At 45.2% G+C, this 8,182-nt stretch overlaps 1 non-coding gene across 1 annotated transcript; it reads right to left on the minus strand.

Annotated features, from left to right (window-relative positions):
- Positions 1-4,005: 4,005 nt before the first annotated feature.
- On the minus strand, positions 4,006-4,079 carry Trnaf-gaa. The gene has a single exon. It is a non-coding gene; the product is annotated as a tRNA-Phe (tRNA).
- Between the last annotated feature and the right edge of the window lie 4,103 nt (positions 4,080-8,182).

Consider the following 8,182-nt stretch of genomic DNA (forward strand, 5'->3'; position numbering starts at 1 on the left):
CCGACTAACGTTTGGGTCCCGTCACTTGTCGCTGAGTTTTTCGAATTATAGGGGAAATAAATACTTCAACTGCAACCATGAAATTTCAGAATTTGAGGCTCATGAAGACGTAGCAGATAATTATACTCTGAGTATTATATACGGCATTGACGAAGAAAAATATCTCTGAGCCCTTTATAATTAACTTAGGGTGCTGCAAGCATCGCATAGTGAGTGCTGTACTTCTCGGTGTAGAAAGACGGAAGGCTGCTGAAAACTTTGAAGGCCAAGGTAACTCTAGATTTTAGCCAAAATATGCCTGCATGATAAGAGAGGGCGTCTATAAAGTTGCATATTTCAAATTCACTTATTTTCCCAAGGTTTTTCTTTAATGATTTTATTCAATTCCCTGATCATTACAAAATAAGAAAATGCGGAGGATGGGGTTGCAGCGCCTGTTCGGACTGTTTTTGTTTAATAGGGCGAATCGGGTATTGGCTTGCGCTGCCCGTTATGACTCGGGCAACTGTTACTCAGTAAAGAGATCATTTACGCCACACCCACCTGCTTCGTTGCATGCCACTGTGCCTCCCACATCGGACATTTTCCCTAACTTGAAAACGTTTGGACGATTCTTCTGACAATTGCCTCACTTCTCCGGATGCATTTGAATTCCGTGACAATTCCAGGCTTTACACGCTGGTGGACATCCTGTCGCCAGAACTTGCGGCCTGTGGCACATGTCAGCAGTTGGGCTGGCAACAAGAAACCTCTCCGAATAAGATGTCACGACGACCCGATGACTGAGTGCTCTCAACGCCTGTTGTAGTCAACATCTTCGGACCGGCGCGAGATGCCCCCAAAAAGGCTCAACCTTCCATCACAAGGCTAGGTCCTGGACGGACCGGTCCTAGTCTTGACTTCAGTGGCTCTTCAAAAATAAATTGACGATTTATTCATTTTTTTGTGTCTGCTGTGATAACTTACTTTAGCGGCACTGTCAAAGCTCCGAGTTCACACACCACCCAGCGGTAAAACTCCAAGAAATGAAAAAAATAAAAAAGGGAGGCAAGCATGTAACGGCACCTGGATAATGGGGTTCCCGCTCATGGCAGTAATCCGGCTGCGAGGCGGCACGACCTGACTGCGTCATGGGCAAAAACTAACACTCTTCGCACAGACAGCTTCGAACTTCGCCAACGCCTCCACGACCTCGATTCAGGGCGACAGCTGACGCCTGCAGCTGCATAACCTTCATGCGATCCTTTGAACATGACGCTCCGCTCTAAGGGGGGGCAGATGATGAAATCTCTGGTGACTCTTCAATGGAACTTCCCCGAGTTTCCCTGCACTATAAACTTCAAAGCAATTAGATAGGTTTATCCGTTCTTTGATCAGTTTCCCTTGAAAAAAACTAAACAGTTTTGTCAAGGCGCATCTTTGTCAGACATACTTATGTCAAGGGTGCCCAGATCCTGTGCGAAACCCGGGTTTATTCTACTCGGTAAATATTTTCTAGCACATATGTAGCACTGCACAAAAGAGGTGTGCGAGAGGAGGGACTCGTATTCAACCAACAAACTGTAATATATCGCACACAAACATGACAGGCAAGCTTTCGCTTCCAAATAAAAACACATTTTTATTCTCAAGTTTACCAAGTTACCAACCAAAACTGCTCACCATAGAAGAGGCACGAATTTCAATGTAATGCAATCAATTGATTTTATTAGTCCATAAACAATATAAATGAATAAAACCCCACTCAAACGATAGCTTTCTTTTTCCTTCGACAGACACTTAGCCCAAGGATGTATTGGTGGCGGCCTCTAATGATTTTCGTTCGTAAAGTGAGGAACAGATTTTGTTTATCGCGATGTCGAGAGTGGTATTCATGGCTACTTATTATCGGTTGGAATCTAAGCTCGATGGTGTGTGTGAACATCACGATAGAAGCTTGGAATCATCTTGTTCTTAAAACAACACCGTTAAAGTTACTAAAGACATCATAGTGAGCGTTTCCCCAATCACGAATGCCGATCACAGAGACGCTTTTTGGTTGCCAATGTAACCAATAACCCCTCCTGTTTCTTTTTCCTCGACTGAGAAGTTCCCTTTGAGCCATTTTCTTTGTTTACAAAGCTTTCTTTTCTTACTTCATTCTTGACTGTTACAGAAAATGATTAACTAACGCCAGTTAACCTGCTTGCAGGTTGACTCTCTATTCGTTAGACTATATCTATTCACAGAAATATGCCCCCTTTTTAATCACGACTTGGTGTGTGCAATTCACTTCGGAGTTATCTGTTACTGCTGACTCAAGGTGTGCGGCCATACCATGCCGACGTTATCTGCATGTTTCGCACGTAGTTGTGTTTTGAAGTACCGCTATCTGGTCGTCTGACAGCACTTGCAACTTCCAGTGCTCATGTCTCGAAGTTGAGGGTGCAACATGAAATTAATAAAAAAAAAATCTGAGACTCGGTGCCTGTGGCTTTCAATAACTAAGTCTTAACTAACGCGTAATGCGTGGGTTAAAAGCGTAAACATTTGTATCTAAGCGGTATGTGCTGAAAGTACAAAAATCGTTGCGCCACCATGTTTTATATATTCAATTCTTTTTTTCTGCGGAAAGAAATTTAACGATTATTCAGCAAGCAAGTGCATTGCTCCAGGATTTAGGCGGCGCTCGGCTATAATTTAACAATTACAATACATCCTCATGCATGTGCACGACGTCTTTGAACTATATTGTTGCTTAGGCTTGCTTCCTTGGTGGGCATTGAATGACGTGAGCAATACATTCACCTTGTGCAATGTGGAAATTTTGACACTTTGTTTTTTGCTGCAGCTGCTGCAGCAAAACGCATTATGTTCATTCTGCTGTGCTTGATCAGGATTGTTCATTTTCGTTAGCTACTCCACCCTGAAGTTGTTCAGATATTTACCAAATATTTCTCTCGAGCTAGCAACTATTCAGAGGCAGTGTGAGGACAATGAAAATAGGCTTAAGAGACCAAATTTGTCGTTTCTTTTGGGTGCTCAGATAATTCAACCGAGACTTGAGGTCAATCCAAAGTGAAAGCGGATTAGTTTTGCAAGCAGAAATTAGGTATTCAGATCGACACGTCAAATCTTGAACGATCGCATCGCCTAGGAAGATATCAGCCATAGAAAAACCGGCCTATTATTGTCGAGTTTGCCAGATCCAACGACGAAAAAAGCATTTTGGCTGCCTGATTTAAGCTAAAATATACCCCTTTTTCTGTACGAGAGGATTTTTCACAGTTTGTGCGACTTGTCCGTAGCAACCTTTTCGAGTACGGGAAAAGTCTGAATGTACCATTTAAAGTTCGTTTTGATCAGCTACCTATTAATAGCAAACGTTTTTTTCTTTCGCCCGGAGTCCCAGTGTGTTGTTGAACAAATATAACCAAGGGCATGTCCGTATGATTCCCAGGGGCCCTCTTAAAAATGTGAATCTTGGGAACGGCATATTGGAGAAAAAAAATATTTGAAACTCTCGCCCGAGTCAATCAGGTAGCTGTCAAAATATTGCACAGCAGAAACATCCATGGTATTAACTGGCCATGGGTTCATGGTGCGGCAGGCCAGGCTGTCGACGTCTTGAGGGAGCTTCACACAATCACAGGTTATGCTAAAATCACATTCTTGCATTTTAAGGACTTACCTCTAACCTCTAAAACAAAGAGCAGATTCTTTCAAACACAAAAACCAGCAAAAGCTGACTTAAGCGTGGTGAATCAGTGATCACAAAAAAAAAGAAAGAAAAATGGACGTCAAAACAAGTACGGTTGAACTTTTGCAACGGTCCAGACAGCAGGTACACACTCGCGATTGTTGCGCGTAGAAGAATATTCACTCAGGTTTTTACGGCCTGTAGCTAGTAGAAAATATAAAGAAAAGTTTGGCGCAAATAATCCCTGGTGAAGGGGAACACGAGGGACAAAGGACAAACTAAAATCTCAAAACACAGGTAGGCGGCTGGTGCGCGACCGAAAAAATCCCCCTGGTCCTGGTATTGAACCCGGGACCTCTCCATTTTCAGTGGAGCGCTCTACCAACTGAGCTAACAAGGGGCTAGACGTCAGTAGAGCAAACGGGTTTTATCAGCTGCCACCAGTGTAACACCAAAACGGGCGAAGCTTGCGTTTTAAAGTTATGATTAGATGCGATGCAAGCGAGTTGGACAAAAATGACGAAAATAATCTTTGGAGAAGGGTGATAAGAGGGACAAAAGACAAACACAAATCTCCAAACACAGGTAGGCGGCTGGTGCGCGACCGAAAAAATCCCCCTGGTCCTGGTATTGAACCCGGAACCTCTCCATTTTCAGTGGAGCGCTCCACCAACTGAGCTAACAAGGGGCTAGACGTCAGTAGAGCAAACGGGTTTTATCAGCTGCCAGCAGTCTAACACCAAAACGGGCGAAGCTTGCGTTTTAAAGTTATGATTAGATGCGATGCAAGCGAGTTGGACAAAAATGACGAAAATAATCTTTGGAGAAGGGTGATAAGAGGGACAAAAGACAAACACAAATCTCCGAACACAGGTAGGTGGCTAGTGCGCAACCGAAAAAATCCCCCTGGTCCTGGTATTGAACCCGGAACCTCTCCATTTTCAGTGGAGCGCTCCACCAACTGAGCTAACAAGGGGCTAGACGTCAGTAGAGCAAACGGGTTTTATCAGCTGCCACCAGTGTAACACCAAAATGGGCGAAGCTTGCGTTTTAAAGTTATGATTAGATGCGATGCAAGCGAGTTGGACAAAAATGACGAAAATAATCTTTGGAGAAGGGTGATAAGAGGGACAAAAGACAAACACAAATCTCCGAACACAGGTAGGTGGCTAGTGCGCAACCGAAAAAATCCCCCTGGTCCTGGTATTGAACCCGGAACCTCTCCATTTTCAGTGGAGCGCTCCACCAAGTGAGCTAACAAGGGGCTAGACGTCAGTAGAGCAAACGGGTTTTATCAGCTGCCAGCAGTCTAACACCAAAACAGGCGAAGCTTGCGTTTTAAAGTTATGATTAGATGCGACGCAAGCGAGTTGGACAAAAATGACGAAAATAATCTTTGGAGAAGGGTGATAAGAGGGACAAAAGACAAACACAAATCTCCAAACATAGGTACGTGGCTGGTGCGCGATCGAAAAAATCCGCCTGGTCCTGGTATTGAACCCGGGACCTCTCCATTTTCAGTGGAGCGCTCCACCAACTGAGCTAACAAGGGGCTAGACGTCAGTAGAGAAAACGGGTTTTATCAGCTGCCAGCAGTCTAACACCAAAACAGGCGAAGCTTGCGTTTTAAAGTTATGATTAGATGCGACGCAAGCGAGTTGGACAAAAATGACGAAAATTATCTCTGGAGAAGGGTGATAAGAGGGACAAAAGACAAACACAAATCTCCGAACACAGGTAGGTGGCTAGTGCGCAACCGAAAAAATCCCCCTGGTCCTGGTATTGAACCCGGGACCTCTCCATTTTCAGTGGAGCGCTCCACCAACTGAGCTAACAAGGGGCTAGACGTCAGTAGAGCAAACGGGTTTTATCAGCTGCCACCAGTGTAACACCAAAACGGGCGAAGCTTGCGTTTTAAAGTTATGATTAGATACGACGCAAGCGAGTTGGACAAAAATGACGAAAATAATCTCTGGAAAAGGGGGATAGAGGGACAAAAGACAAACACAAATCTCCGAACACAGGTAGGTGGCTAGTGCGCAACCGAAAAAATCCGCGTTGTCCGGGTATTGAATTCGGGACCTCTCCATTTTCAGTGGAGCGCTCCACCAACTGAGCTAACAAGGGGTAGACGTCAGTAGAGCAAACGGGTTTTATCAGCTGCCACCAGTGTAACACCAAAACGGGCGAAGCTTGCGTTTTAAAGTTATGATTAGATACGACGCAAGCGAGTTGGACAAAAATGACGAAAATAATCTCTGGAAAAGGGGGATAGAGGGACAAAAGACAAACACAAATCTCCGAACACAGGTAGGTGGCTAGTGCGCAACCGAAAAAATCCCCCTGGTCCTGGTATTGAACCCGGGACCTCTCCATTTTCAGTGGAGCGCTCCACCAACTGAGCTAACAAGGGGCTAGACGTCAGTAGAGCAAACGGGTTTTATCAGCTGCCACCAGTGTAACACCAAAACGGGCGAAGCTTGCGTTTTAAAGTTATGATTAGATACGACGCAAGCGAGTTGGACAAAAATGACGAAAATAATCTCTGGAAAAGGGGGATAGAGGGACAAAAGACAAACACAAATCTCCGAACACAGGTAGGTGGCTAGTGCGCAACCGAAAAAATCCCCCTGGTCCTGGTATTGAACCCGGGACCTCTCCATTTTCAGTGGAGCGCTCCACCAACTGAGCTAACAAGGGGCTAGACGTCAGTAGAGAAAACGGGTTTTATCAGCTGCCACCAGTGTAACACCAAAACGGGCGAAGCTTGCGTTTTAAAGTTATGATTAGATGCGACGCAAGCGAGTTGGACAAAAATGACGAAAATAATCTTTGGAGAAGGGTGATAAGAGGGACAAAAGACAAACACAAATCTCCAAACACAGGTAGGCGGCTGGTGCGCGACCGAAAAAATCCCCCTGGTCCTGGTATTGAACCCGGAACCTCTCCATTTTCAGTGGAGCGCTCCACATACTGAGCTAACAAGGGGCTAGACGTCAGTAGAGCAAACGGGTTTTATCAGCTGCCAGCAGTCTAACACCAAAACAGGCGAAGCTTGCGTTTTAAAGTTATGATTAGATGCGACGCAAGCGAGTTGGACAAAAATGACGAAAATAATCTTTGGAGAAGGGTGATAAGAGGGAGAAAAGACAAACACAAATCTCCGAACACAGGTAGGTGGCTAGTGCGCAACCGAAAAAATCCCCCTGGTCCTGGTATTGAACCCGGGACCTCTCCATTCTCAGTGGAGCGCTCCACATACTGAGCTAACAAGGGGTTACACGTCAGTAGAGCAAACGGGTTTTATCAGCTGCCACAAGTCTAACACCAAAACGGGCGAAGCTTGCGTTTTAAAGTTATGATTAGATGCGATGCAAGCGAGTTGGACAAAAATGACGAAAATAATCTTTGGAGAAGGGTGATAAGAGGGACAAACGACAAACACAAATCTCCAAACACAGGTAGGCGGCTGGTGCGCGACCGAAAAAATCCCCCTGGTCCTGGTATTGAACCCGGAACCTCTCCATTTTCAGTGGAGCGCTCCATCAACTAAGCTAACAAGGGTTTAGACGTCAGTAGAGAAAACGGGTTTTATCAGCTGCCAGCAGTCTAACACCGAAACGGGCGAAGCTTGCGTTTTAAAGTTATGATTAGATGCGACGCAAGCGAGTTGGACAAAAATGACGAAAATTATCTCTGGAGAAGGGTGATAAGAGGGACAAAAGACAAACACAAATCTCCAAACATAGGTATGTGGCTGGTGCGCGATCGAAAAAATCCGCCTGGTCCTGGTATTGAACCCGGAACATCTCCATTTTCAGTGGAGCGCTCCACCAACTGAGCTAACAAGGGGCTAGACGTCAGTAGAGCAAACAGGTTTTATCGGCTGCCACCAGTGTAACACCAAAACGGGCGAAGCTTGCGTTTTAAAGTTATGATTATATACGACGCAAGCGAGTTGGACAAAAATGACGAAAATTATCTCTGGAGAAGGGTGATAAGAGGGACAAAAGACAAACACAAATCTCCAAACATAGGTATGTGGCTGGTGCGCGATCGAAAAAATCCGCCTGGTCCTGGTATTGAACCCGGGACCTCTCCATTTTCAGTGGAGCGCTCCACCAACTGAGCTAACAAGGGGCTAGACGTCAGTAGAGCAAACGGGTTTCATCAGCTGCCACCAGGCTAACACCAAAACGGGCGAAGCTTGCGTTTTAAAGTTATGATTAGATAGGACGCAAGCGAGTTGGACAAAAATGACGAAAATAATCTCTGGAAAAGGGGGATAGAGGGACAAAAGACAAACACAAATCTCCGAACACAGGTAGGTGGCTAGTGCGCAACCGAAAAAATCCGCGTTGTCCGGGTATTGAATTCGGGACCTCTCCATTTTCAGTGGAGCGCTCCACCAACTGAGCTAACAAGGTATTAGACGTCAGTAGAGCAAACGGGTTTTATCAGCTGCCACCAGTCTGACACCCAAAACCGGCGAAGCTTGCGTTT

Source organism: Ixodes scapularis, unplaced genomic scaffold (assembly GCF_016920785.2).
Source record: "Ixodes scapularis isolate PalLabHiFi unplaced genomic scaffold, ASM1692078v2 PGA_scaffold5__190_contigs__length_132052651, whole genome shotgun sequence".
In the NCBI taxonomy this organism is placed as follows: domain Eukaryota; kingdom Metazoa; phylum Arthropoda; class Arachnida; order Ixodida; family Ixodidae; genus Ixodes; species Ixodes scapularis.